The sequence below is a fragment of the Calonectris borealis genome, chromosome 2, assembly GCF_964195595.1.
Source record: "Calonectris borealis chromosome 2, bCalBor7.hap1.2, whole genome shotgun sequence".
In the NCBI taxonomy this organism is placed as follows: domain Eukaryota; kingdom Metazoa; phylum Chordata; class Aves; order Procellariiformes; family Procellariidae; genus Calonectris; species Calonectris borealis.
The window spans coordinates 155,208,098-155,223,020 of NC_134313.1; the positions used below are offsets into that span (position 1 = coordinate 155,208,098).

Consider the following 14,923-nt stretch of genomic DNA (forward strand, 5'->3'; position numbering starts at 1 on the left):
TTGTGCTAACTTCTGCCATTTTTTTTTTGAAAGATAATTTAGTGTTTCATAGCTTTGGCACCTCGAAGAATGGTATGATATATTCACTTAGTTATTTTAGGTGTTCATGACTGAAATACAATAGGTACAAAGCTTGTTTGAAGTTCTTTCTGAATCGTAATCTGAAGTAGTGACCAAGTAAATCTCTTCCTCAATTCTTGTCTCAATGAGGGGAAAGTAATTTGTCTTATACATATATATGAATTTTTGTTTCTGTAGTGAACAGGTAGGTACATGTACTGCATGGCCAAATCTTTTAGTTACCTTTTATTTTTTGTAAGCACTTCCAATTTACGCTGCAGAATACCAAATAGAGATGAGAAGGGATAATACTGCACTTAATCTCTTATTTCTGTTACTGTTCAACAGCTAGTAAGTAGACATAATCCTTGAGATTCCAAAGCTGCCTAAAAAATTTTAAATTTGGAGATATAACAGCCTTGTAAGACGAGAAGCTCGGAAGTGTTAAACATGAGCATGTGATTTTTCCACTATAAAACCAATGATTGCTATTCTCATGAGCAGTATGTTACTAGAAATGACCAGCAAAGCAGCATTACGAATCTGGTTGTGTCTTTAACATTCAGAACAGAAGCACAGAAGTTGGCTTTCTTGCAACAAAATCTGAAGTTTTAACACTTTGTTGCAAGTGGCCCTACTTAAAGCTGGATAAGGAATTATCATGTGATCAATGGGTTTCGCATTTTAAAACTACATGCAGGAAATCACAAGACAATATTATTCTGCCTTAGGTAATGCTAACAAAAACAAGATAGGCTGAAATGAACACTAGTTCTATCATTTCTCAGGCTCTCCAGGTGAGACTATCATTTTGTAATGTGTTGCCTTTGTTAACAATATTGGTTGAAGATACTGCGGTCCCGCTTTCTGCTCTGCCATTCATTCTTTTTCCTCTGTAGTTACACTGCCCCTTCATTTATATCAGCACAGGTGCTTATGAAGCTGCACTGAGCACCAAGTTGGAATCTGATCAGATACTTTAACAACTCAGCAAAAAAACCCAACTACACAAATCAGAAGAAAAGCCACATGAAAAGACCCATGTTAGAAGTTATGTTCCCACGGCCCTCTTCCTTCATATGATCCAGTTTGTGAGGGCTATAAATACAGTAGTCTGGGATGATAAAACCTGTGCAAAAAGGATTTGAAAATGATAAAACTGTATAAAATTGTATATGCAATTTAATATGCACTCAAAACAGCAATACGCTGTCGTATGCTATATTTGAAAACCTTTACCTACAAGACTAGTGTCCGAACTAATCTATAAATGAAGGATTTCTTATTTGCTTTCAGGCTGATTACATATCACTGTGTATGGGTGGGGTTTTATAGTTTCAAGTACATATGTAACAGGCAACATTTTTTCCACACGAGTGAAAGGAGTTAGATGCCAATTTAATGGTGTAATCTTACTTGGGGAGTGTGTTGTCAGCCATACATACTCAAAAGTAGAGTCCAGCATCCTCAGGAAAACTAAGCTGAACCTGAAAGGTGTTATGCCACTGAGCTATATCAAGAGAGGAGGAAAAGCCACGAGCTAGCAATTCTCTCACTGAGAAGAAACAAAGCTAACAGAGGAGTAGCAAAAGCTATTACTGCATTTCTGCTTCTTCAACTATGGCTAAGCTCTTAAAGGTGGTGGAGGCAGTTGCCTCCACAGGAGGAACAGAAAGATGCGAGAGGAACTAGTGACTTAGGATTATTATTTTACAGACTCAACATTTGTCCCAACATCACCTGTACAGATAGAGCCCATTTTACTGTTCTCTTGCCTAAAATGTATCTGAAAGCACAAAGGGTTTGTGGGAGTTTTTTAGTACTATCAGAAAAACATTAGCTTCCTTTGCATGGCTTCTTCAGGAAACTTAAGTTTTTATGTGCGTAGGGAAAACACATAATAGTGGAAGCGCTATATTCTGTTAGATATGGCAGTGGTAAAGACAAAAATTATGCTGAGCCTCTTCTGTATTGAAAGATATCTTTCCCTGTTTAAGTTTTACTGGATTCAGAATAGTTATCCTAAGAATTGTAAGGGTTAAAAGGTGATTTATGAGTTTCTCCTTTACTCTTCCATTCCATAATATGTATTCCCTCCAAAATATTATGCCAGACACACCTTGAATTCTTGCTTTAGTCATCATCTCCAGCAACTCATTCCACAAAGTGATCTTTTAGGATTAAGTAGTAAGACACAAAGTTTTAAAATGTAACCCTTTTGCAAAGTTTAAAAAAAAAAAAAGAAAAAGGGGGACAAAAAAAAAAAAATCAAAAACTGTCTGACTTTATGCTCCGTGTTTTTTTTTAAAACTTTATCCAAAACATTTTGTATTCTGAAATACAAAACAATAGTAATATTAAAATCACAATTTATTCTTCTTTCATGCTAATTACTATAAAATATTATAGTAAATAAAATCTGAGTTGGGCAGACAAGCTAGCCACCTCTTACTTAGGCATAGACTTCTGCAAACATTGGTTTATTACACATGACTAGTTTCTGAGTGAAGTGATGTTAATCATATGATTATGTATTTCCAGTAGAAGAGTAGAAGGGCAAAAATCTTATCCTTTTCTAGCTGGAAATGCAAAGGATTGGGCTTGAAAACCAAACAAAACAAAAACCCTACCAAAAAACAAACCAAACAAAACAAAAAAGCAAACAAAACAAAACCAACCAACCAAAAAACCCCAAACCAAATAAAAAAGCCCCACCTTCTCTTGCCAACACAACTGCTAATTCATTAATCAAAGAGCCAAGTATAGATTACTTTGATATTCTGCATAAGATAAGGTGAAAGGCTAAAAATGTAAAACAGAAGTAGAGAAATTATAGTTGTACATAGGTCTGATGGTACGCACAGTGATGCACACTGTCCTGAATCCTTCAATTGACCATTAAGTTAAAAATAAACAAAAATAAACCCCACTGCAAACACACACACCACACCACTACATAAACCTTAGGCTGCCACAGTGTTCACACACTAACCCAGGATGAAGGGGCATACTGGGGACAAGCTATGTTCCTTTACATAACTTTAGAAAGTTTACTACTACACTGTTAATTGCATAGCTCTATATATGCGCGAATACATAGTAAATTCAATCCAGGTAAGCTCATATGCTCTAACTTTTTTAATTTTTTTTTTTTAAATAAATAATTTACTTTAATACCTTACACTCCCAAGGCAGGATTTCTATCTTGCAAGTCAATCTATGAAAATTGTTTCAAGTGCTTCAGAGCTTCTGGATAGTATGATCAAGTATGATAGTATGATCAAGTATTTGCAGAACTTCAGAATTACATTGCTGATGTTAAGCAATGTGGAGTTATAGTCTGATATCTACTCTATAATGTCAAATGCTTTAAATTGCAGTTCCTGAATCAGAAAGAAAGTAGTTTATCTGCTTGCCTCAGACAATTCAGGAAAACATTGATTTGTACCTAGATATGAATTTGTTAGGCTTCAGAAGTCTTTTGGTGCAGGAAAGTATACTTGCGCCTTGGAATGAAGAGGCATTTCCTAATGCATATGTTTAGATTGGAGTGGAGGTGGGGGGTGGTCAAGTTTATTTGGTGGGGTTTTTTTATTTGTTTGGATTTTTTGGTTTTGTTTTTTTTTTAATGTTAGTGGGATCTACCTACATATCTACGGTGTGACTAAACCCTCATGAATTCCAGATCAAATTAATATTATTGTGTTATTAAGTATCTAACACAGGCTATACCATCTTTACTTAAGACAAATACATTTCTTCTAAGAAAGGAAAAAACCCACAAATAACTCAGCTTTTGGATTTCAAAAGTCTAATGTTATTAGTTTGCAAGAACACAAAAATTCTTTCAACTTCACATGTGGATTCCTTTACACTACACACTGTAGTTTGATTTATACTTCTAAATTAAGCATGAGAGAATGTTATAAAGATACTGTTTGTCTTCTGGGATACAAACTAATCATGATCATATTTATAACCACACACTTATATACACACTTCAGAAAGCTCAAATTAATAACACTGCATTAGTGAAAAAAGCTAATGAACTAAGTTTGTATATATATATCCAGCAGAGGAGGCTAGATCTGAATACAAAACTGATCTGATAAGACTGTTTTGATACATACGTATTTTTAAATGGGAGCATCAGAGGCATAAAAACAAAAAACTGATAGGGTTAACCTGAAGAAAATACATTTTCAGAGTTGTTTTAACATTTAGAGAATGCAAAAAACTTGTGGCAGTTGGGCAGATGTTGAGAGGGAAAGTGTTTTGGTTTAGGTGGAAATATGAAGTTGCCCTGAGAAGATAGAGAAATCATATTAGATTATTTTCTCCATGTTGCTAATGTAGGTGGGCTGATGCATTTTCTTCTCCCCCCCACCAGTGAAATCGCCAAGCCTGCTGTAAGGGCAACCTGAGAAACACAACCAGGTGGAAAGTAGTTTTCTCAAATCATTTAGAGTACAAACAGTTAAGGCTTCCACCCCCTTCACCCCTCTCCGATACAGACGTTCCATTCTCAATCTCTTATTAAATAACGTGTTAGTTTTACAGTTGTTTGACACTCTGTTGATCTGTCCAAGAGAAGATGACAGACCACTGTCATTAACACAGGGGCCTGTGCACAAGCCAGGTACTGGTCACAAGTGCCAAGTCTGCTGAACTTCATCTGATTTGTAAGCAACTCAAGAAGGGTGTTAGCATAAAAGGACATGACCTAATTAAAAAAAAAAATCAGGGGAGAACATAGAAGATATGAAGGAAAACAGTTTCTCACACTAAAGTAGCTCATCTGAAAGTCTGCTTGACTAGAGCTTCCAAGTCGCACAGATTTCTGCGATACCCAATTTTTAGCTTGGAAATTGATTCAGAGATGACAAAAGAAATCAGAATACTTTCTTATGGAATCTTCATTCATTATGTGATTATAAATGGATATGGGCCAAAGAGAATGTGTGTATGCAGAGTCAGCAGATGTTTTTTCCCCCCTCTGTTATCCAGCATGGCTTCTCCTTAAAAGATGCTCATGGTGGCACTTTTCTTGAATTGTAAATACACAATCACATTGTCTAAAGGCATCAAGATTTTCTGTCTTGTATGGATACCTTTAAGACCATCAGAAATAACATAACTGCTCTGCGTTATAACATTTATATATTATAACATAACATTGCCAAGTGCCAGGTCCTGCACTTCGGCCACAACAACCCCAGGCAACGCTACAGGCTTGGGGAAGAGTGGCTGGAAAGCTGCCCGGAGGAAAAGGACCTGGGGGTGCTGGTTGACAGCCGGCTGAACATGAGCCGGCAGTGTGCCCAGGTGGCCAAGAAGGCCAACGGCATCCTGGCCTGTATCAGAAATACTGTGGCCAGCAAGAGCAGGGAGGTGATCGTGCCCCTGTACTCGGCACTGGTGAGGCCGCACCTCGAATCCTGTGTTCAGTTTTGGGCCCCTCACTACAAGAAGGACATGGAGGTGCTGGAGCGTGTCCAGAGAAGGGCAACGAAGCTAGTGAAGGGCCTGGAGCACAAGTCTTATGAGGAGCGGCTGAGGGAACTGGGGTTGTTTAGTCTGGAGAAGAGGAGGCTGAGGGGAGACCTCATCGCGCTCTACAACTACCGGAAAGGAGGTTGTAGCGAGGTGGGTGTTGGTCTCTTCTGCCAAGTAACAAGCGATAGGACGAGAGGAAATGGCCTCAAGTTGCACCAGGGGAGGTTTAGATTGGACATTAGGAAAAGTTTCTTTACTGAAAGAGTGGTCAGGCCTTGGAACAGGCTGCCCAGGGCAGTGGTTGAGTCACCATCCCTGGAAGTATTTAAAAGTCGTGTAGATGAGGCGCTTAGGGACATGGTTTAGTGGGCATGGTGGTGTTGGGTTGATGGTTGGACTCGATGATCTTAGAGGTCTTTTCCAACCTTAATGATTCCATGATTTGAAATTAAATTTTAAATTTTCTTAAGAAAAAACTCTCTAGAAAAGCTGCCAGATAAAAGGACCCTTTGAAGAAATTATCCTTTTAGTCATCAAGTTATGGCAGCACCAAGATTGCTAGTTAACAGATACAGGACCTAGGGGATGCCTATAATGCTGAAAGGCCCAGATCTGAGCCACCTGGTTTTTTAGCCTGTTTGAACAAACATGGAAAACTCTCTCTTACTTGTGTTAATGAATACTCAAGATGAACACACCTGTGAGGCCGGGGAGATCTTGCTTCCATTTAGCAAGTTTCTTAAAGCTCTGAAGGTGAGAGAGGATTAAGAGCTAACTTTTCATTACCTAAATCATGCAAGTCAGTATAAGCAAACACTGGGGCATGGGATTTATCTGATTAAGTGAGGACATTCACATCTGAGCTAGTCATACTAGCCAGATGGAGATCTGATCAGGATACTCAGTGAAGTTTAAAATATGGTTCATATCACAGCAGAAATCCAAAATTTGGGTTTTTTTTGTTGGGGTCTTTTTGTTGTTTGTTTTTTCAAGATGTGATTTACTTGACCGGTTTCTTTTCAATGACTAGGATTACAGATTTAACAATACCCGTCTAAAGTCAGGTGAAGCAAGTTCTACATTAAGTGCTTACAATACAGTGATTCCAATTTATTCAGAAGCACAGCTTACTGTTAGTCCATTGAAGCATGAGTTCACACCACCTTACAGGCTCGTTACCTAGATATCTAACCATACGCTTACAAGCACAGGTTCCAGAGAAAAAAAAAACAAAATGGAACCTGACAACAAGAGCACTGCTCTGGGAGGAACAAACCCTTGGTTCTCCTTGCTGTTCCTGGGGCTTCCTACTTTTTACATTTAAACATTATTGACTAAAATCCATGAAGCAGCCCTGGGAGCAGGGATAAGATCCAGCCCACCTCTTTCCCTCTTCCTCTGGGAATCCCAGTGCTCAACGCATTGTAAAATCTAACTCCTTTTCCCTTTCCCTAGCAAAAGTGATGCAGACTGCCTTCAACAACAGAAGATGGAGAGTCAGCGTCCCACCATTTGAAACCATTTGCTCCAGGTTTGACTTTCCACGGATTGCAGAAGGCCTAGCATTTAGAGCTCTTGCTATTTTTATTGGTGCTCAAACCAATAGACATAGGCATCCGTAACTATTGTTTTCTATTGTATGGTATTGTATGCCTCTGAGCAACTTTCCATTTACTGTCCAGGACCTCCGTAACAGCATCTCAACTCCCTGCACAACTAGTGAAGACTAGTACTTACATGTTATTTGGCAGTTCCCATCTCTCTCTGTTGTTTATACAGGGAGATAAGCAGAAAGAATAATTTTTAGCAAATGTACTTACTTTTTAAGCACTGCAATACCTACTTTAAGGGCCAAATTCTGACCACCAATTTTAGGCTTTAGCTATTATCAGTAGGGAATTTATGAACAAAACTTCCTATTAAGGAAATTTTTAGTATTGGTATTATCTTGCTCCTGGGCCCAAAGGACAGTCCAACGGTAACACGATATACTGGAAACATGACTTAGCTAAGAATCTCAAGAAGCCCATGAGAGCTGAAGCCACGGGTATGTGGTCATATGCGTCCAAGGCATGCTTTGTTGCTCACAACAGCAAGCCAGAGAAATTCTGTTTAAAAGCACTGATATTTCCACCCCCGACCCTGTATATTTACTAAAGCATTTAAAATCTAGGATGTCTCAAGGATTTGGACCTCTTTACTACAATGAATTAACTTCTTGAGATATTTTATAAAAGAGGAAAAATATCAAGAATGCTAAAAGGTGGAAAGATACGCTAGCCATAGCAGTTTCCTCTGGCATGTAGGAGGTAGAGCAGATTATTTCATAACACCGAGAAGCCATGCAAATACCAGTTCGGAAGAGGTGTGGAGGGACCTAACTTGCTAGAAGATGAGAGTCTGAAGCAAACAAGAAATATATCATCCTTTGTTCACAGCTGGGAAACAGGTGACCCTCGAAGCAAGTTTTTAAAATATTATTCATTGCTATAACTTGATGCTGACATGTATGATGTGAAGTACTACAGATAGCAAAGTCATGAAATAAGAAAGGTGAGAAACAAGACTATGTCACAAGGTTTAGAACGTAAAGATACATTTTCCTGCTCTCCTGAAACCTTGTTGAGTGTTGAATCAAAGAAACAATGAATAGTTTAGAACCCTCAAAAGGGAACAGCCAGGAGTCCCAGCCGCCAAGGCATGTTATCACCCATAGGAAAACAGAGTACACAGTGATATATGAGTGAATAAAGTAGGAATTACGGCTTTTATTTGAACCGAGTCCCAAATTCTTTTATACCACTAGCACTCATCTGGGGAACTGTCTTCACATTATTATTGGCTAACTTTGGAAGCTGGTTAAATCTGCCTGGGATCTACACTTCTGCACTTCTATGACAATTTTAGACAGACATACAGATTTTTTTACCTTGTGCCTCTTACTTGAGTATGAAATACTAGTAATATTGGTAGGAATGTCATGAAGGCACACAGGACATTTTGGTCAGTCAGGATAAGTTGAGATCTTGGAAAAGATTATTTGGTTTACAGTAGGATGCTGTACTTCGAATAGTTTTAAGCCAGAAGAGCCAAATATCTTTGAAAGTTGTATGGAGTTTATATAGAGTTTCTAGGTAAAAGGGAAACCGTATTAGGAGAAAAATATATTAGTTTTGCCATCTTAGAAAGGGAAGGATATATAGGGGACAAAATAAAGAAACCAACAAAGAAAAAGAAAAGAAAACAATCTCTTATATTTTAGGTCCTGGTATTCAACAGACAGGCATTTCAGAAGGAGCAGGGTGGGGAAAATACACATTCAAGACAGAGACACCCCTCAGTAATGACTCTTCCAGGCATTTCTGCAGAAGATGCAGGAGGTAAATTAGTTCCTATTTAGCTTTGAGAGGATGCTAGATCTTAATCAATTCTTATTCCTCATTGACAACATATCTGCTGGGAACTATTTCTTGTTCAGCAATGGCTCAAAAAGGAAGCAGGAGAGAAATGAGGAAACCACTGAATTGCAAAACATCAGCACTTCGCTCCTCTCACCTTATGACTTCTTGGTAGGAGTGAGAACAGACACTTTCATCAGATGCAGCATCAAAGTTGCGAAACCATAACCAATGTTGAAGCCCCAACTGAATGGGAGAAAGAAGAGCAAGTTTCTATTCAGCATTCATGTTCTTGCTGACTTCACTGAGCTAGAAGCTGCTTCTGAGCAGCAAGATCACTAGCGATCAGTTCATTCATGGCCTGCGTGCACAGGCTGCAGTCACAAGAAATCACCACTTTCATAGTCCGGGATGACAAGAGGAGCAGAAGCATGAAACTACCTTTGGTAGTTTATCATTTGCTCAGTACTGTTGTCCATGGATCAGCAAACTGAACATTGGTCTACGCGATGTAAAGAAGAAAATGACAGTTGGATCAGCATTACTCAGGTGTAAACAACCCAGTGATTCTCTAAGATTTATAATTATGGTAATAGATTCAACAACAATTGGCTCTACTTCCATTGGCATAACCCAAAATGCCAACCTTGTGACCTAGTGATAATGTCTCAGAGATGTACAAAATCCACACCTTCTAAGAGGGTCCATACCTTGATGCTTGTCCTCAAGGCCTAAGAGTTGTACCAGGACACCGAAAATGTAAGGGTCATATTGCACTGTCATAGGCCAACAGGACTCTACGCTCCAGCCAAGACTTCATAAAAACAGATCTTGTCTGACAGAGGAGAGATGATGAAAGCTGACTGTTCTCCTGGATATAGATGCCTCTTAATGGAAGAAGGTTACAAGATATATTTGCCTAAGATAGAAGTAAATTTTACCTCCCTTTAAAACAAAAAAACCCAAACAAACAAAAAAAAGAGACCATTGCAGAGATCTACCTGAAGTTGTATATAATTTTCCATAAAACTAAATAACTTAATGAGCAAACTTTCTTTAAAAACAAAATCTAAATGCATTTTTGAAGATTAAAACACCATGAGCAGTTCAGAGACTGTTTCAAACAGTCCCGTATTTGTCAAATTTATTCTTTGAAAATAACGAAGACATTGAAATGTAAAATAGATGCAAAGGTCTCTAAAATTGTCAGCTTCATATCATTCCAAAATAATAGGCCCATTGATTCCTTAAAAATGTGTTAAATTTAACGTTAAATTTATTCCTGAACCTGTTGAGTTTTCTAATATATGCTGTGATCATAGGCTTGACTACGTCTTCCCACCCATCTTCTTAGAACATTAATCACTTCTGTTTTCTTAAATGCCTAATATGGATGTTAGCAGAAAGCCTTCTAAAACATTTGCACTTAGAACCGAGGTGATCTGTAGGTTGTAACAAAAGAAAAACAACACACATTAATATATATCTATTTATAAATACATGTAAAACGCATGCTCCAGTTAGCAACAGGAAAGAAAAAACCCACCCACCTCAGGTGAATCCTGTTACAATCTGAAGGACTACGTTAGGTTTTCCCTTCTTTACAATCCCACCTTCATACACAATCCAAACTCCTACAGACCTCAACAAGAAATTTGTATATGCAAGCACACAAGCAAGAGGGACCTTATGGTTTAATAACCAGCAGCAAACAGTAACCTTTAACTTCACAACAAGCAAACAATGGACTAGTTGCACAGCAAACGTGTACCAAAGCCTTCCATATTGTATGTAAAAATCATTTAAAAACCTTTCATCTGCAGCCACTATAAAATCATTTTGGGGGTGGGGCCGAAAATCTCATTACTGAAGAAAACCGGTCTCTAGGTACAGGATTGGGGGGAGGGGGGAGGGAAAAAAAAAAATCTGCTTCATTACAGGAACCAGCGAAAGGGTGAGGTCATGCCTGTTCCGGGCCGTAGTTCGTGCAACACCACGATTGTTCAGAAATACAATTTAATCATCTTTCTAACTAATCTGCGGTTACTTTTGATACGGAGAACAGGAAAGGTACAATGGATCAAGCGAGCCCCACCTTTCCCCCCCGGAGCGGGGGCACACACGGGCCGCCCCGCGCCGCGCCGCGCCGCGCCGCCCGCCGCCGAACAAAAACCAGCTCCCGCCGTGCGGGAAAAAAATGCGCCTAGAAAAACGCCAAAAATTACAAAATGTCTCCCAAACGTACCTTCTTGGAGGAAAAAGAACAAACAAACAAACCACTCATCCTCCCCCCCCCAAAAAAAAAAAAAAACACAACACCAAGATATCTAAACGAAGCGTGGTGAAATAAGAACCTTTATATAACTAATGCTTTAAGCTAATTGCCACAAGAGCGCTAATTTGTAAATAAAAAGGTCACTCTTTAGTAAGAGACATAACTTAATATAAACCCTGATATGTCAATCTCCACCTTCACCATACCAAGGGCAGTTTTCCCCCGTACTTTAGACCAAAGTAATCCATCAAGAGCCATCACAAATGGCATTGTAAACTCTTTTAGCCACGACCCGACCATATAGCAGCGACATAATATGCTTCTTTATATATTACAGCTGCATTATATCTATAAAGACAGTCACATATTTGGTCCTGGATCCGTTTATTATCGCTAAAGAACCCCCCCCAAACAGAAAGCCAGAACCAAAAAAACCAAGTCCATCTCGAAAATATCTGAGTTCTTATACTCTTAAAAGGAACTTAAATTGCTGTTAAGCTTCGCGTGTATAAAATTTTAAAGAGGAAACAAAACTGACTTCAGTAATTGTCGATATTAAGGAGACATCGCTGGGTGGGATACACACGAGATCAAATCTAAGAAAAATACAAGACTACGTTTTGTTCATCAACACAACGAAAACCCTCCACAGCACTATTACACGCCAAAAAAACGCAGCAACGAATATTTTTGGTTAAAATCACAAACTTACCTTCGGAGAAGGCAGTCCTTGCAAAACGGCTGTAACAATATGGACTGCATACTCGCTCTCCTACAACCAGCCACCTCCATGCTGCAAAGGGCTCCCCGAACATCCTTAAAATATTTCGCAAATGCAAAAAGTGAGACTTTTTTTTTTCCCCCCTTCCTTCCACCCCCCCCTCACCCCCGCCAGGATCGCCGGGTGAGGAGGAAGGAGGCGGCTTCCCCGGGGGTCTGCGGGCGATGCCGGCGGCCGGGGCGGGGGAGCCCGGCGTCGCCGGGGTCACAACTTTGCCAGGGCCGGGGGCGGCTCGATGGGCTCCGCGGGCAGCGGCCCCGCCGCCCTCCCCGCTCCCCCCGCCGCCGCCGTCGCCGCCTTGAAAAATGCAGTGTGCCATTTTACACCCGCCTTTGAAACACACAGGACCAAAGTCTAGCGCTGGTTTTCGGTGACACTGCAAAACTACGGCTCGCTCCACGCAACCCCCCCGCCTCATCCCTCCTGTCGGTGCGAGCAGCCGCCTCTTGAGAATTAATAAAGAAAGACAGCTGGAGAAAATAATTCCGAGACTTTGCCGTTTTCCCTCCCCCCGCCCAGCCCCCACTCCGAACCCTGGAGCAAGTTTCTGCCGACGAGCGCATCCCTTCGCCTCTCCCCGCGGCGCCGGGCGGCCCCGCCGCCAGCACCCCGGCCCCGCCGCACTTCAGCCACCTCGCAGCATCTAAAAAAGCCAGTCATGCCTGAAACAAAATCCATGATTCCTGGAAAGTGGGGAGGCTTGAATCCCAACAAATACTCAATTTACTTACAAATATAAATACCTACCTTTGAAAGAACTAAATTAACACTAAATTCAACAGATACATCCGTTATGGCAGGAATAGTTTTTCCATAAATACTGTTTTAAAAACCCCTCCTTATACTGACTGACAGAATGCTACCATGCTGCCCACAAACAAAATGGCTGTGGCACCGAGTTTTTTGGTTCCTCCCACTGTGCCTCCCCCTGGCCTCCAGGAAGTGGTAGAAATCCAAAGTAAAATCCGCACGAAAAGTACAATGCATCGTCTAAACTCCGTGCGGCTCCACCAGACATCACGGGTGGTAAAGCAGATTTACCAACGTTGTACTTTCTCGAGGATTTTTATTGTTTTTAAAAGGGCATCAATCACTGGGAATTTACATCACTGTGTAATCTGAACTTCCTGCTTTACATATTTATAAGGTCTTTCACCTATCTTGGCAGGCTTTCAAATTAAGTGGGTTGGGAAATTTGATGCTGTGGCTCCAGTTTCTGAGCTGAGTCAGGTAGTCCCTGCTGTATCTGTGCTGTGAAAAGGCAGGCAAATTCTAACACTTTCAGTCTTCAGTGCAAGATAAAATTATCCCCCTAACGTATTACAGTCTCGTAAGTGAGCATGTAGGCGCAGAGAGGACACTGGAATGAGGATTCTCAGCGGTGACTGAAAGTTAGGCCTCTCGCATGTAAATACACATTTTGTAGTATTTATGTTTTCTCATTTGAGGTTCGCAGTAGTCTGCCTGAATTACGGTTTCTGCAGAAATAATCTTGGATTTTCTAACATTATGACCCTGTATAGTGTTGCAGCCCTTTAACTTTTTTGACATTCACTTTAAAAAGAAAATAAATAGCAAAACATGGCATATTTAAATGGGAGTTGATCATAAAAATGTCAATATGTGGTCCTCTATCTGAGCCACCAGGCAATAGCACAGCTCCTTTTGCACGCTGCCTCATGGGCTCGGTAGGGCCTGATTCATTTCCCTTGAGAGTCCTTTTACTGCCTTTAGTAGGAGTTACAATGGAGACAGGCTGTCAGACCTGCTGAGCCTGATCCAGCGCTATATTAAAAGACTTGAATTAATATTCCCATCCACTACTATTCTAAACCTTTTTCAGAGGTACTGAAAAACAGTGAAAATGGTGATTTTTTCCCTGAACCACCTCATATTTCTAGGTCTTAGATTTAAAAAAAAAATCTCCAAAGAACTTACAGCAAATTTTTTCATTATTATTATTTGTTTGTATTATCATGCTATCTAGCAGCCTTAATCCTAGACTACGATTACGATGATATACCATATAGAAATATAGGGCAAAAAGATAATTCCTGCCCTGAAGACCTCAAAAGTATAAAACAAAAGACAGCAGATGGCTACAGACAGATGAGGGAAACAATGAGCTGTATTGATCAGCCAGGAAGGCACAGTTTGCAACACACCATCAGCCTAACTCTTGTTTCTGTGTACACATCATGGCGAAGAAGACATAAGGTGGGATTTGATGAAGAAAAATAATTGGTTTTGTGGCTGTTGAAAGAAAACTTCTCTAAAAGAAGGACAGCATGGAAGAAAGCAGCAGATGAACTACAGAAGCGTAATCAGATTGGCATTATTTTTTTTTTATAATGGCAGAAAACAGATAAGGGGCAAGTAAGCTGTGAGAACATTGAAAACACAGATGCAAAGCTTATGTTTGATCTAGGAGAGGCAATGAAAGATCCGAAAGGCAGGGTGACATAGAAAAATCATAAACCAGGCCTGCTAGCATTTAACAAGTCCTAGAAAAAAAGATATACACTAGTTCAAATTATATGGGCCTGAAGGGATGTAGCATGCTTTTTATAGGAATAAAAGTGTTGTTCTTAACCGTTAGATTGAGGACTACGTATTGATTATCTGGACCTCCCTCCTAACTTGTGTTTAGTGAATTCATAAGTACAACTCCTGCTGGTAGTGTTTATTATATGAACACCTGCTTACTAAAGGGTCACCTCAAACTCGTTAATACAAGTAGATAAGCACGCGGGAGGGTTGGGACCAAAATGGCCATGCACACTGGGAAGGTTCCTTCTCCTGTTACCTGTTTTTTGAGAACCCCTCATACCCTTGCAGCGTCCCGTAGATTAAATGTTCATCACTATCTGCCCTAAACTAGCACAGGTCTGACACAGCCCTCATCTGAACAGC

The 14,923-nt window shown here is 40.0% G+C and overlaps 1 protein-coding gene across 2 annotated transcripts in view; it reads right to left on the reverse strand.

The window, feature by feature from the left end:
• Nucleotides 1–12,906, reverse strand: part of EPC1 (enhancer of polycomb 1) — a 69,015-nt gene extending 56,109 nt beyond the window's left edge. Inside the window, exons 1-2 of one of the 2 annotated variants that reach the window (XM_075144042.1) lie at nucleotides 12,758–12,906; nucleotides 11,942–12,045 (exon numbers count right to left, since the gene is read on the reverse strand). The gene's annotated coding sequence lies outside the window, so the exon portion shown is untranslated. Of the gene's footprint in view, nucleotides 1–11,941; nucleotides 12,046–12,757 lie in introns of those variants that run through there. The other variant, XM_075144044.1, reaches the window with a different exon arrangement.
• Nucleotides 12,907–14,923: the final 2,017 nt, after the last annotated feature.